The sequence below is a fragment of the Tyto alba genome, unplaced genomic scaffold (genome assembly GCF_018691265.1).
Source record: "Tyto alba isolate M040663 unplaced genomic scaffold, T.alba_DEE_v4.0 Super-Scaffold_10, whole genome shotgun sequence".
In the NCBI taxonomy this organism is placed as follows: domain Eukaryota; kingdom Metazoa; phylum Chordata; class Aves; order Strigiformes; family Tytonidae; genus Tyto; species Tyto alba.
The window spans coordinates 9,179,277-9,194,285 of NW_024881262.1; the positions used below are offsets into that span (position 1 = coordinate 9,179,277).

General features: G+C 39.6%; 1 protein-coding gene across 2 annotated transcripts in view; it reads right to left on the reverse strand.

Annotated features, from left to right (window-relative positions):
• GNB4 (G protein subunit beta 4) overlaps window positions 1-15,009 on the reverse strand; it is a 75,869-nt gene that overhangs the window by 50,603 nt on the left and 10,257 nt on the right. The window contains exon 1 of one of the 2 annotated variants that reach the window (XM_033006396.2): window positions 4,207-4,230. The exons of the other annotated variant lie outside the window; for it this stretch is intronic. The gene's annotated coding sequence lies outside the window, so the exon portion shown is untranslated. Of the gene's footprint in view, window positions 1-4,206; window positions 4,231-15,009 lie in introns of those variants that run through there. 2 annotated transcript variants of the gene reach the window in all.

A 15,009-nucleotide genomic window follows, 5' to 3' on the forward strand; every position in this document is an offset into this window, starting at 1 on the left:
ACACTTAAAGGGTCTGTCTAAACGCAGCTGAAAGGCTTGTTGTAAGCCACAGTGTAGGAGCACCCACATCAGACAAGTACAGAGGAATTGCTGGCACCAGAAATAACAGGATGACACAGTAGCAGGCCTAAGGATGTGGAAGCACGCTGCCCACCAAGAGTTCTGCCTAGAGAAGGACACGTTTGTAGCTATGATTGCTTATTCTCTCCTCAGTCAAAAAGTACATAAACAAAAAAAACACTGAAAAGAATAGTAAAGTTTAACAGTGGTGCAATAAGTAGATTTGTATGTGTGTGTATTTTCTTTGTCATTAGAAGAGTTTAGCTAACACAGCTATAGGTTGTTTGCATTTTAAGGGCTTGGATTAATTCATTGTTTATGAATACATATCAGGGAACCAGAAATTTTCTCTCCACAAAACGTGCATCTATGAACAGTGTTAGTGTATTTTTCCATTGAATTAATGACATTTCTCAACCACAGGGTTGAGGATATTTTGTGTCTCTATGTATAACTTTCCAAAGTAATTTATTACAGTAGTTATATTTAGAAGTTAAAGTCTACTTGATAGAATTTTAAAATGCATTTCCCTTCAGCTGTCTTTGCTACCTCTTTGCTCATTTTTTACAGATGTTTGAGTGATTCACTGAACGAGTCTTGCTTTATACATTTAAGCCATTTATTTGTTTGTCCTTGTGCTCTTCCCTTGAGATAATCTTTTAGTCCAATTTTTCTTACAAATATTTACCTTTATTTACATATGCAAGAAAACAATACTCACATTCCTAGATAAAAAACAGGCTTCATTCCTTTGTCATCAACAAGACTGAATTACCATACTGCATAAACACTAATCAATTCCTAATTTTTCAGTTTTTGGGGAATATACCCACTATGACTTTGCTATTCCATGCTAAGTATGAGGGATTTAATTTCCTAATTTTTTGGCTGAGGACATCTCTACTCAGTGTTTCTAATATTTATTTTAACTGAAATTATTTCTCTCTCTTCTGTATTATGGAGTACTGTAGGACCACAGATGGTCTGGTTAATCAACTGACCTTACAGCTAAAACTGACAATGAAAAAGGACCTGTTCACACAAGAACTAAACATCAAATCAAACAAATCAAAATTACAGAAAAGAATTAACATATTCCTATTTCATCCATCAGCAAGTGTGAAATTGTTCTTTAACATATATTACATAATATATTATGTCCAGTAACTGGCCTTACACTAGGCCATTTTAGAAAATCAGTCTAGCAACAGGAATTCAGAATGGCTTTGTGGCATGCAGCACACAAAATTCCTTTCCAGATTCCATCTTATAACTCCTAAATCTAACACTGATCACATACTGGTAAAAACTCTAACCGACAAGTCTGTCCTTAATTCTGTCGTAGGACCAACCTGAAATTTATAACATAATTTTTGAGGCAAACTGCCATTTTCTTCTTCTGCAGCAGTATCACAGAATCATGGAATACCAGGTTGGAAGTGACCTCAAGCATCATCTGGTCCAACTGTTCTTGGCAAAAGCCTGGTCTAGACAAGATGGCCCAGCACCCTGTCCAGCTGAATCTTAAGTGTCCAATGTTGGGGAATCCACCACTCCCCTGGGGAGATTATTACAGTGGCTGATCGTTCTCATGGTGAAAAATTTTCCTCATTTGTCCAGTTGGATTCTCCCCAGCAGTAACTGGTACCCATTACCCCTCGTCTTTTACATGTGACTTCTTGTAAAAGGGGAGTCTCCATCTTCTCTGCAGCCACCCTTTAAACACTGGAACACGGTGACAAGGTTTCCCCTAAGCCTTTTCTCAAGGCTGAACAAATGCAATTCTCTCAGCCTTCTGGGACATCCCCCAAACTCCACAGCTTCTCAAAGATTAGGTAGAGCAGCTTTGCAATGATGTCTGCCAGCTCTCTTAATGCCCTTGGGTGGTTAATGTCAGGGCCCACCTGTTTGTAGGGGTCAAGCTCCTGTAATAGTTCACATACCAACACTTCCTTCACTGACAGCGAGTCTGTGTTTGCATCAACCTGGATTTTTGTTCCCAAGGTCTGAGGCCCAACAGTGCTGGTAAAGACAGAGGTGAAGAAAGTGTGGAGAGCCTCTGCTTTTTCAGTGTCATTGGTGACTAGTTCACCTTTCCTGTTAAACAGTGGGCCAGTATTTTCCTTTTTCTGCTTGTTGTTTATGTACGTGAAGAACCCTTGTAGTTTTTGACATCTCTAGCCAATTTAAATTCGAGTGGAGCTTTTGTTTTTCTGTCTGCATCTCTGCACACTCTGGAAATGCTCTTGTATTTCTCAATGGGTATTTATCCACTTTTCCATCTCTGGTGCACCCCTCTTCTGGTCTTAAGCAGACTCAGAAGCTTGCAGTTAAGCCAAGGGGGTCTCTTGGTCCACCTACTTCCCTTACCTTTAAAGGGGGAGAACTGGTTTTGTGCTTCCAGGAGAGTGTTCCTGAAAAGCTCCCACCACTCACTAGCTCCTTTATCCTCCATGGAAGCTTCCCACAGAATTCCTCCCAGCTCAAGTTTGCTCTTCTAAAATCTAAATCTCTGTCTTAGTACTAACCTTCAGTGCGCTCAGCAGGATCTCAAACTCCACAATATAGCGATCACTGCAGCCAAGGCTATCACTAACCAAGATATTACAAAGCAGGTTTGCGAGTAACAAGTCCAGCAGTGCCTCATTCCTGGTTGGCACATCTAACGGTTTTATGAGGAAGCAGTCCTCTACACATTCCAGGAACTCGGTGGATGACATATGAGCTTCTGTATTGTTCTTCCAACAAATGTCTGTGTAGTTGAAGTCACCCATAAGAACCAGGTTCTGTTGACCCAAAGCTTGCTTAAGTGACCCAAATATTGCTTTGTTGGTCTCATTGTCTTGGTTTAGAGGTTGGTAGCAGATGCCTACTGTAAGATCCCCCTGGGAGATGACCCCTCTGATCTTGATCCAGAGGCAATCAATAGGGCTTCCATAATTGCCATAATTTACTTCTATACATTTAAGGTTCTCCTTAACATAGAGTGCGACTTCTCCTCCTCCTCTTCCCTGCCTGCCAAAAACAGCCTACAGCCATCCATTGCAATCTTCCAGTCATGTGAGTTGTCCCACCATGTTTCAGTTTTTCCTATGATACCATAACTTTTTGATTGGGCACAGAGCTCCAGTTCCTCCTGTTTGTTCCCCAGGCTGTGTGCATTGGTACATACACTTGAGGTGGTTGGTCTTCTGGTTCTCATCTTGGGAGGCAGTTAAGGAACATCTGTCACTGCTCTGGTTGGCCTGGCATATTCTCCAGTTGGTTGTAATGGTGTGAGCATTGTCACTTTGGACCCCACTCCCCCTTGAGCCCTTCAGTTCAAATCCCACCTCACCAAGCTGGCCAGTCTGCTGACAAATATTCCCTTGCCTCTTCTAGACAGGTGGGCCCCATCCCCCCCTAGAAGGCTATAGTCATCCAAAAATGTCCCATTGTCATAAAAGCCAAAATACTCACAGTGGCACCAGCCACAAAGCCAGAAGTTGATTTGCATTACATGTCTGTTTCTGTCTGCACCCCTTCCTCTAACTGGTAAAGTGGAAGAAAAGATAACTTGGGCACCAGTATGTTTTGCTTGCACCCCCGGGGCTTTGTAGTCTGATTTTGCCCAGGTTCTGGCTTGCAGTGTCATTCGTGCCCACATAGAAGAGTAGCAATGGATAATAGTCTGTGCTCTTGACATGTTGTGGCACCCTCTCAGCAATATCTCGGACCTTAGATCCCGGAAGGCAGCGTACCTCTAGTGACTCCCTCTCAGGCTGGCAGATGGGCACCTCAGTGCCCCTTAACAGAGTCATCCACTACAAGCACTCATTTCTTTTTGCGGTATCCACTGTGTGCTGCTGGTACAGTTTCTCCTTACAGACCTTGCTCGTGGGTGCCTACAGCTGTTAAAGCTTCATATCTGCTTTTTGTTGTAATGCTGGAGGGTGGGAACTAAAGCAGAGTCCTGCTTTTGTGGGTCACCAGAGTCTAAGGTGCCTCATTCTCTGTGGCGTCTGCTACAGGAGCGTGGTTCTGAAACCACTTACCTCTCTCCATCTCAGCCCCTCTAATACTGTTCAGTCTTTTAATTGTTTCCTGCAACTCAGCCACCTGACACAACAGATCATCAACCCATGCACATCTTTTGCAGGTACTTACCTTTTCTTCAGGAGAAGGATCTGGGCACTCATTCCAACCTACTGTCTGTACTGGTCTCCTTCCTTACCAGCTCTGACTGGGTGGAAGCATCAGACATCTCAGGGGCTTTCTCTGTAGAAACGCTGGTTTTAACTCTGAGGCAAGTGCCCAGCATTATGGCAGAGACCTAGAGCACTACCCTGCGCTGTGGGCCTACCAGCAGCTTGCACAGCCCTTCTCATGCAAACTGCTGCACAAACTGCTGCACTCTGTCAACCCCTGTTTGCACGCACGGTTCGCAGCACTCCCTAGGGCCGTTCAGATGTTCTGTGGTTGCTCCTGGCAAGGCCCAAGCTGTGTCAGCCTGTCTGATGAGAGCTGCCAGCTCCTGGCAGGGCTCAGCTCTGCCTCAGTGTCCCTGGCTCCAGGAATCCCCCTGAACTCCCAACCTAGCGCCCAGCCACAGGACTTACCATTGACGCAGCTGCGTGCCTTGCAACTGGGTATTTACACTGCCAACCTGATTTTAAATATTGCACATACTTCCTGGTGACATTATCAGCTGAATTTGATCTTCTCTGTATAAGGGGCCGCTTAATAGGAGGAGGAAGTTTCTTCTTACTACTTTATTTAGATATGGTGAAAGCTTATGTAAGAACCGGTGATGGATGTCAGCCGAAAGGAAGAAATCCTTCCTTGTACCATAAAACATACTAATGTCATTGTCGCCCTTCTTCATTTAGGTTAAAAATAGTTTTGTATTAATATTACGTTAAATCAGAACAGTCTTTTTTATGGAGATATATATTGGAAAAAAAGCTGGTGCTTATATTTTTATGTCCTGGTTGCAGCACTAAGTAAAATGTACAGTGAGTATCAGGATCAAATCATAGCATCTGTCTGTAAAGATTTGTTGGTATAGAGCTGTCACCCACATGGCTTTTGGTGCAACAGAAAAGTAAAACGGAGAAACTTGAAAAGTGTTAATAGTGCTGCAAGTCAGATGCAAAGGACAGAGAATTCAACAGATCTTCCAAAGCTAGGCCTTGGATGCAAAATTTTCAGTAATGACATCTGAAAAAAAGTATTTTAACTATAAATAAAAAATTTTAATTACTTTTGAGTTAAACAATTTTCATCAATTTTAATGAAAAGCAGTATTTTACCTATATTCAAGTAAATACTGCTTTTCTATTAAATCAGATATGGCACAAAACCTATTGCTATTGCTTTTGCTTTTATTATAAACTTTTCTCTATTTTTCAGAGATTTCATTGAGCTAAACAGCACAATTTATGAGTTTGCCAGGGACTTCTACAAAAGCCAATCCCAAGTAGAGAAATAACCTCCCATCTGAAGGAAGGAACATTGAAGAGGAGAGTCCTTGAGTCTGACTTCGGGTTCGGTTACAAATGCAATGAACAGATCTCAGGTACTCTCTTCCATTGACTTCCTTTGTCTTTCAGACAAACTATTCAGGCTCCACACATGAGATGTGAATGTCATATAAAGAACAGAAAGAGAAGTCTGAGGAGAAAATGGAAGCAAGGTGATGGCATATAAGAAAGAACATCAATATTAGGTTTGTAGTCCTAGGTACAAAGTTGCCTTTGCAGTGACCTTACATGGACTGGGTTTTCACCACTGCTGAAGTTTAATACCTAACTCAGGGGTCTAAGGTAGGCAGTGAGTTTACCTAACTCTCTGTCGTGCTTTAACCCCAGACAGCAACTAAGCACCACCGAGGTGCTTGTTCACTGCCCCCCTACCCCGCCGTGGGATGGGGGAGAGAATCGGAAGGGTGAAAGTGAGAAAACTTGTGGGTTGAGATAAAGCCAGTTTAATAGGTAAAGCAACACAAAGAATTCATTCACTACTTCCCACTGGCAGGCAGGTGCTCAGCCATCTCCAGGAAAGCCGAGCTCCATCACACATAACAGTTGCTTGGGAAGGCAAACACCATCACCCCAAAACATCGCCCCCTTCCTTCTTCTTCCCCCAGCTTTATATGATGATCATGATGTCATATGACATAGAATATTCCTTTGGTCAGTCAGGGTCAGCTGTCCCAGCTGTCCCCCTTCCCAACTTCTTGTGCACCCCCAGCCCACTTGCTGGTTCCCTGGGGTGAGAAGCAGAAAAGGCATTGACTCTGTGTAAGCACTAATCAGCAATAAGGAAAACATCCCTGTATTATCAACACTGTTTTCAGCACAAATCCAAAACATAGCCCCATACAGGCTACTGTGAAGAAAATTAACTCTACCCCAACCAAAACCAACACAGTCTCTTACATAATCAGTGAAGAACATCAAGCTCCTCTACAGGTGCTTCAGAGCAGATGTACTTGTGGATTCTGAATTACTTTCTGAAAGAATGTCCTTTGCATTTAATCTCTTAATAGCCCAGGAAGCTTTGCCTTTATCATTTAGGCACCTATGTTAGGCATGTAAGGTTAGGCAATAGGAACTGCCTTACACACCTCTTTCCCTGTGTTTCTGCACTCCATTTTTATTACTTTCACAAATTTTGCTGAAGCTAGAAGTAGCAGATTTTATCAGTGCACTAACTGGTTCAACCACACTCTTTCCTGCTCTGATACTTCTAGTTGTTTGCATGTCTAAACAGCATCTCAGTCTTTGACTCCATCTAGGGAGCATTCTCTCTTAAATTTGACTATTTTTAGTACCTCATCTACGACCATCTTCTCCAAGATGAAAGATGCCCCTAGCTATATAACATGGGATGATGATGCCTACATATGTTTGTGAACTGCTTACATACTGATGTGTGAAAATCCCTGTACAGGAATAGCATATTGTATTTTTATAATTAGATACACAGTATGACTGTTACAGTCTCCTGTATTTCACCTGAATATCAATTTATTTACTTCTTGTAATTTGTCACACTTTGATAAAATCAATTTCCCATTTCTGAGAAGACAGCATACTGATTAATAAAAACTCCAGTCTACTGCATGTCCTTCCTCCTGTGATTTGTGGGCATTGAAAACACTGATACATTTTTCTTGCTGGTTGAAAAAATTCTGTTACAATAAGTGACACAGAAGAGAAGACTTAAACTTGTTGAAACAAAAAAATATAATCAAATTCTTATGGAAGAGCCAGTACATTAAGCAGGTGATTCCCTGCCAATGGAAACAGTCTACACAGACCATATGGACAGCAAAGAGTGTAATCACTGTTTTGGGATCAGACAGGGACAAGTCAGGAGACTCCAGCAGCTTGATTCCATCTCTCTCAGAGACCCTACTGGACACACCGGGTTTGGATCCAGCCTGCAGGTTATACTGTGGACCACCACCAATTCTTTTCAAAGTGACCCAGGCACAATAGCTGGTAGCTCAGAGGAGGGAAGGCAGAGGGAAACCAGGCTCGCTTTGTTACGGAGCAGATGTTAGTATCTCTCAGGGAGGTCACAGAGATGCAAAACGGATGTAGAAAATATTCCCAGCTCCACAGGAGTCACTTTAAAATGGGAAATGTGAAATCTGTCATGCTAAGGATTTATAAAAGGGTAAAACGCACAATATGCAGCAGTGTACCATATATTCAGGAATTTGTATCTCAGTCCCTCTGGAGATGAAGTGAAGAATTTGCATGGTACTGAGCAGGTCTTCGGGGCCTGCTCACAAAACTCTTAGCAGAGTAGTACCTGAATGCCTGCTTGGATTACTCATGTTTCTGAGACACAAATCCATCAGGACATTTAGGTAGGAATTTTGTAGGAAACCATAATGTAGGAAAATCCAAGCCTGGGTATTGTTTGTTTCATTTTTTTGAATTTCCTTTCTGGATTATATCATCACCATCTGAAACACTATTAGAAATTCAGTGCAACCCATGATGAAGTTGGTTTCAGATGCACAGATGAAAACAAAAATACTGATTTGGTGTGATAGATGGGGAGAACGTGAGACCTGGGTTATAAAATCTGGGTTTATTCCTAGGTCTGTTCCCAAGCTGCTCATTGATCTTAGGTACTCACTTCCCTTTTTTGTGCTTCTATTTCTATAAAGTAAGGCCATGATATTGACCTTCATTATAAAACATTGCCGAGATCTGTGGATGAAAACTACTAAATAAGAACTAATCATTATCATTAGGTTGGATCCAGAACCAAAAGTCATCAGTTTTTTAGTTCAGTCTTACTTGTGACTATAATTATAATCCCATCAGAAGAGTTTGGCCTAAACCATCAGAGATCTCCTGAGGATAATTCAGAGTATTTTAGTGCTGTTCTAGTAGAAACCCTAGCTTTACCAGAAACTCATGTCTCAAAGTCTAGCCTTACCTAAGCCTCATCATCTGTGTGTTACCATAATTCATGGCTGCATTTTGCTATTTAATAGTTAGAATGCCTGAAAATATAATTACTACTTGCTCTCAAAACAGTTGTTTTCCTCTTTACTACAAAATGAATGAAAACAAAGCAGATACAAATGGACAGTTATAATTTCAAGCTGATTAGATTTTATAAAGCCATTCAGAATAAATTATTTAAAGGATATCCTGTGTTTCTGCAAGACCAAAACCATTACCCTCCATTCCATAAGATTTCGGCTTTTTCTTGACAACCCCACGGCTCCTTTTGGATGGTTTTTAGTCTTTTTTTAAACCTCTTTAATAGGCAAACTGAATCCTGCCCCCTGACAGCATACCACATATCTAAAACAAGAAAGTGTATGTGCTGAATGTTTCTTTTGCCACAGCCTTCTGAGCAAGCCTTTGATGAGACAAAACACACTTCCTTTCTAAAACCAAAACACTTCAGCAAATATTGGTGCAATATATCTGCTTTATTATAAAGAAAATCCTCTTTAAGAAAGGGCTCTGAATTCACATTCCCAGTCCAAAATGTGCGTCAGTCTGAATTTCCCAGTCTGATAGCACTACTAAAATGCCTCCCACAGGCTAAATCCAGCCTTAATTCAGGTTTCTCTGGCCAGCAGAGAATTAAAGAAGCCCCACAGCAGAGCCTAACATCTCTGACAGCTTCTATGCTAGCTCCCATATTCCCTCCACGTAGAAAGTAGCCGGGGAAAAGAGCTTTCCTCAAAAACAAATGTTTAAGAGGAAGATGAAAGAATCCCCATCCAAAATGGGCAATTCAGGACTAGTCCAGATCTAGACGATATTTTTTTTTAACCGCTATTGAATATTAATAACTCTAAATTTCTGACTTTTTTTATGATGTTCTTACTACATTACATCATGCTATCCTGTGTATAAAAACAACAGAATGAAAGCCTCTAATTTTAGTTGTCGTAAGTTAAAAGAATAAATGGCAGCAGAAGCTTTCACTTCTAATTGCAGGATTTAGGTACCTATAAAAAAAGTTATCTTTTCTGTATGTGAATAAACGCTCAACCATTTAAGCAAAATTTCAGAGAGTGAGAGAAGTTGTGTGTGCTTAAGAGTTAATGGTGAAGGTGTCACTATGCTCAGAAATAGAGCCGACTTTTCCATGTCACATTCAGCTTATTAATAACCCAATTATTTCTGTCACAATGGCACATGTCTCTTTCTGCTTTTTGTTATTGTTATGCAACTAGAATAGCTTTCAGAATCACTTTTGGCTGAGCTTGAACAGGTAAACTATAAAATTCAGCTAGATTGAATTTTATGCTGAAATGCTATTGCAATTCAATAGATGAATGTTGAGTGACATAGAGTATGCAATTATGCAAGAACACTGTTTGCAACAAGCCATCTTGGAAGTACTTCCATTTGTGAGAAGGTTTTTTCATATTCTGAATCTGAATACATTAAAAAGCCTGTAATCAGTTAATAGAGTCAAATCTACAATTCTTAATTCTGAATATCTTTTGTAATGAGATGAGCTTCTCAAATCTTGTGATTAACTTACAAACAAAGTCAAAGAAGCTGGTTCAAAAAAACCCCAAAAAACAAAAAAAAAAAATCAGTGCAGGGAATCATTGCCAGTTTTCTCATAAATATTTCTCCCTTAGAAACCACAGAAATTTACACTCTCTTTATCATGTGTTGTATAGGGCTACCTACTATTACAGCATTTCCTACATAAAATACTACAGATCTGAGGAAGATTTTGCATAAATGGATATAAAAATTATATGCAACTTCCTGGCAAATTGCCAAAGTGGCCCTTATGCTTACAAAATAGTGCATCAATCTAATCTAATCTCTGTGTTTACACATGTATGACAATATTGCTGCAAATCTGTTTTGTTTAGCTGTGTATTTTCATGACCTTGAAGCTCAGGATAATGTATTTTTTATTCTATTCAGTATCTTCACAGAAGGATATCCACAACCATTATAAAAAAATCTCCAGTCGAAGGAGTGAGGAAAAAAAAGGGACTTCAACTGCTCAGTTTCTAAATTAAGCTACATCTGAAGTTAAAAATAGCCCTTCCGCCTGAAGATGCTATGCTGCCTGAATTTAAATAGCCTGTTTCTTTCCCTGATAACATTTATTGTGCTCTCTGCTGAAAAAAAAAAAAATGCCTTTTATAAGGAAGCTACCTTTTTTTAAAGCCTGATTTTACTTCACCTAGGATGACAGAATTAAATAGTCAGTGTTCTAGCCAGGATGTGTATCAATTTTCCCCATAGATACATTTCTCAATTTTTACTAAATAGAGCTAAAAATATGCATGTGTATATGTGTGAGTTTTCCTAGCTCTTTCTGCAGATTTTTCTGGGAAGATCTGTAGTAAGAATACATTGCCTTAAATGCATTCAGATTTCTACAATACATGTCTTAAAAGTACTTGTGCCCATCTCTACCAACCTCTTTTGTTTTCATTTACTTCATACACATATATATTTCTAGATGTTTCATTGCTGATTCTAGAGAAAAAGAAGTATGAAATGCAATTGCACGCACTATATGTGAGATGATTTACTCACTGTTTTTCCCCAAAGCACTGAATGGAAAAGAGTAGAAACTATTCCATTTCTTTCTGGGCCTGACACAGAGCCAGCATAAGGATAGCTATCCTATCCATATTCCTACTGTGATCCGAGGCTGAGTGGTCAGAATTAAGCTACGCAAGGCCTGCTTGTGCTACTCACATAGAGTAACTTGGGCACTGGCTTTATATTGCACGCAGATTAGAAAGGTAAACATTTCTTCAAGCCATCGGGCCCCTTCTCGCCAAGGCAGGTTAGTTCCTTTTGTTAAAATTTCTAGTGCTTCAACCAGTATAAAGTTTCAAGCAGTGTATCCATGCTCACCCCTGGGAAACTGTTAATTTTCCTCAATATTCATTCTAAATTTACTGTGCCTTAATTTCTTCATTTTATGAGAATTAAAATTAATCAGATTCACGTCTACATTTTAGGCAAGAAAATAAGGCACACTCCTAATGTGCAAAAGTAAAACTTGAATCTTGCTATATTAAGACAACCCTACTTTCTCCGTCTTTGTTAAATTGCATATTTTATATGAGCACTCCCAAAGGAATAGCACAGAAAGACTCAGGAATAAGTAAATGAAAGATGAGATGGATATAAGTACTCTTACCCCCGAGCAAGACTTTCACATTGCAGTCAATTTGTGGACTAAAAGCCTGAAAGATGCCTGAAAGCTTTATAAGCATCAATAATAATATTTGCAATGATGTAAGCCAAAGGCAATGATCTAAACTCTGCAGTCCCTAATTGAATAAAACACCTGTTGAAGTCAATAGGAATTGCACTCAATTAAACTGTACAGTATTTCAGGTCTATAGCATTTCACATAATGTTACTACATAGCACTTAGGAGTCGTTTTATTTGTATAGGGCAATTTTTGCAAAATGCAAGCCTCTGTGAAAGTAGACAGACTGGAGCACCCATATGTAGTTCAGTTGAACAGAACCACAGTCATCAATCAACACCACGTTAAGGTAGGATGACAATTCACTTATCAAGATGAAGCTACTTTGATTTGTAGGTCTGAAACAGCAAAGTCAGTCATGTTATAAGGGGACTGAATTTGACTTAAATTTTAGATAAAATGGGAAATCAAATTAAATCCTTGTGAAATTTCATGTACACGTCCATAGCCCATAATACTCATCACAGTAGTATAATTTCTCTAAACAAGTTAACCCAAGCTATAGTCTCAGCTATTAAACACTTAATTATAAACAGGTACCTGTGTGGCAGGATAGTTTATACAAAGTAACCTGTGTCAGGATTGATAAGGCTCTGGGACTTCAGCAATTAAGAGTCCTTAGCTGCTCCTCAGCTTTATTACCAAGCATGTGAAATGAGAGCCACATGCGTTGCTACTGAGGAATTGGAGAGGGATGGGAGTCGGTCTGCAGCACTGGCACTGCAGATGGTTTGGTATCACTTCTGTTTCTGGGGAAGACAGGATCATGGCTGCCAGAAACCTTTCACACTGTGCTGTGTCAGAGAGCTTCACCAAAGCATGTAATAATGCATGTAATGAGTCTCCGGAATCACGTTTGTGAGGCCTGGAGAATGTTTCTCTTTCCAAATGTGAACTACTGAGTCATCCTGTTCATGTGAGACAGACTGTATTCTCTTCCCAGAGAGCTCCTTTGAATTGCTATTACCACCAGATAACAGATGTTGCTCTCCAGGAAAGTTTTTCATACAAGCTCTTATAATCATACCGATTATTTCAACTTGACCTTGTAACTACAATAGAAAAACATGATGTACTGGGGGATCTCAGAGGCCTGTGTGTTGTAGTACTTTGCATATCTAAGTAACTAAGCCCTGAACATGACTACTCAAAACACTACACAAAGAATAACTGGTAAAGTGAACAGTCTTATGAGGTAAATACTACTTATTCCCAGCTTGCAAGGGAAAGAAGCAAGCCCTAAAGTGTTTAATGGACTTGTCCAAAATCATACTGTAAATATGTAACAACCCAGGAATAAGTGATCTGATGTTTAAAAGCATCTATGTCTTTTTGAAACTTAGAGCCTACAGATGTGCAGTGAAACTCATATAATTTGAAAAGAGGACTAAAAGTATCAGTTGGAAGCTTTTAGTAAAGTGTTTTAAAATGCCCATCTTTTGACAACCACTTCTGTTTTAAACCACCAGACACTTTCTCTCTAATTACTTGTGCATAGTGAACCTTAACATGCACTTTAAAAGAGACGTTGAAAAGTATTGTATTACATACTAAATTTCATTCTTTCCTAACTATGCATACTTCTGGTTAAGTAACAGTAACTTTCCTTCTGCATGCCTTTATTGTGTTCCTGGATTGCAGCTTTTGATGATAAAGCACATTTTTACCACTCTCAAAAATGCCAGTAACTGGCAATTTAAAATCACACATTTATATTGTAACTATTGCTGTGCCCTCTGGTGCCACTTTAACTAAGTTCATGCAATTAAATTATTTCTCTAATGCCCTGAATACATACATTCATTTCATGATTTCACATCAGAGTTTTGGAGTTCTGTCACCAGATCCCCGAAGTAATTCAGCTATGCTTATTCAGAGCAGTGGACAGTCAGGCCCAGGTAATACAGTAACAGCTTGGATTCCAAACAGCAACAAAATACAGAACCATAGAGCTTTGGTTAGAAAAAAAAAAATAGTAAATTTTTCATCAAATGGTCTCATTAATCTACAGTCACAAATTACAACCTATCCTCCCCATTTTACCACCCCAAACCCTGTTTCAATCAAGCTTCACTGAGTTGCTCCAGGAACCCTGTGTCTTCCCAGCCTGCTCCTTGGAGCTCTTTACTACTTGGTTAGTTTATTGCACTCCGAGTAGGAGCACCACTAAATCTACTGAGTTCCACCTAACCTTACAGCTTTCCTTCATTACTCCCAGCCATTTTGCCTCCTGATTTCTCAGACTTGTTGCTGCAGAACTGCCCATCTCCCGCATCACTTCTCAGAGCCACAAATACCTTGCCCTGATTGTTGTTAGACATTATACTGAGAATAACTCACTCTGCAAGACTTCATTCCCTTCTTCTCCTTTCAGCTTCTATCTCTCTGTCCCACTGAAACTAAATGCTATTCTCTGCATAATACAGTCACAGAGCATGTTCAAGTTGGAGAGATGAAGGAGACAGGAAAAAGGTGAACAGAAAGTTAAAGACAGAGGCTTGCTACCCACCATCTTCTCCAGAAAAGTCTACCTCTTAATCTCTCATTTGAAAATCTACTTTACTAATTAACTTGCCTTATCTAGTTGTCTTCATGTTATTTTTCTGTCATAAGACACCACCTAGAATAACACAAAATGATCTTTTTTGTGGTTTTGCTTCCCAGATTACTAAAAATGGTGGGATAATATAGAATGCTGATGAACCAAGAACATTAGATAATGATAAATTTTCTTGGAGCTTACTGAGTTTTCTTTTCCTCCAGTGTAAGCATTTAACTATTATTCATATCGTAAACTGCTTAAAAGTGATATCCAGAACAGAAATGTCAAGAAAACAGTAACGATATTTAGAAAGAGGAAACAGGCTACTTTCTGAACAAACATATTTTCTCAACAGCCTGATGAAAAGATCATTTTCACCTCAGACTAAAATTGTCGCTCTCAATTCTGTTCTCTCTCATATATACACATCCAGACTCACCGCTGTGCTCCTGTTGTTTTGATAATGCAAAGCTATCATAAACACATCTGAATACATAGTAACATCTAAAATCCAGCAACTGGAATTTATGATGCTAAATTAAATGCCCCAAATATTTCCACTGGGGGAAAGTGTGAGTCAATCTCACACCCTGTATGTATTTGCAATAAGCAGGAAACAGAGTGAAATAAATATATGTGCTTTATTCTGGTTAATATGTGTTGTGCCCATCAT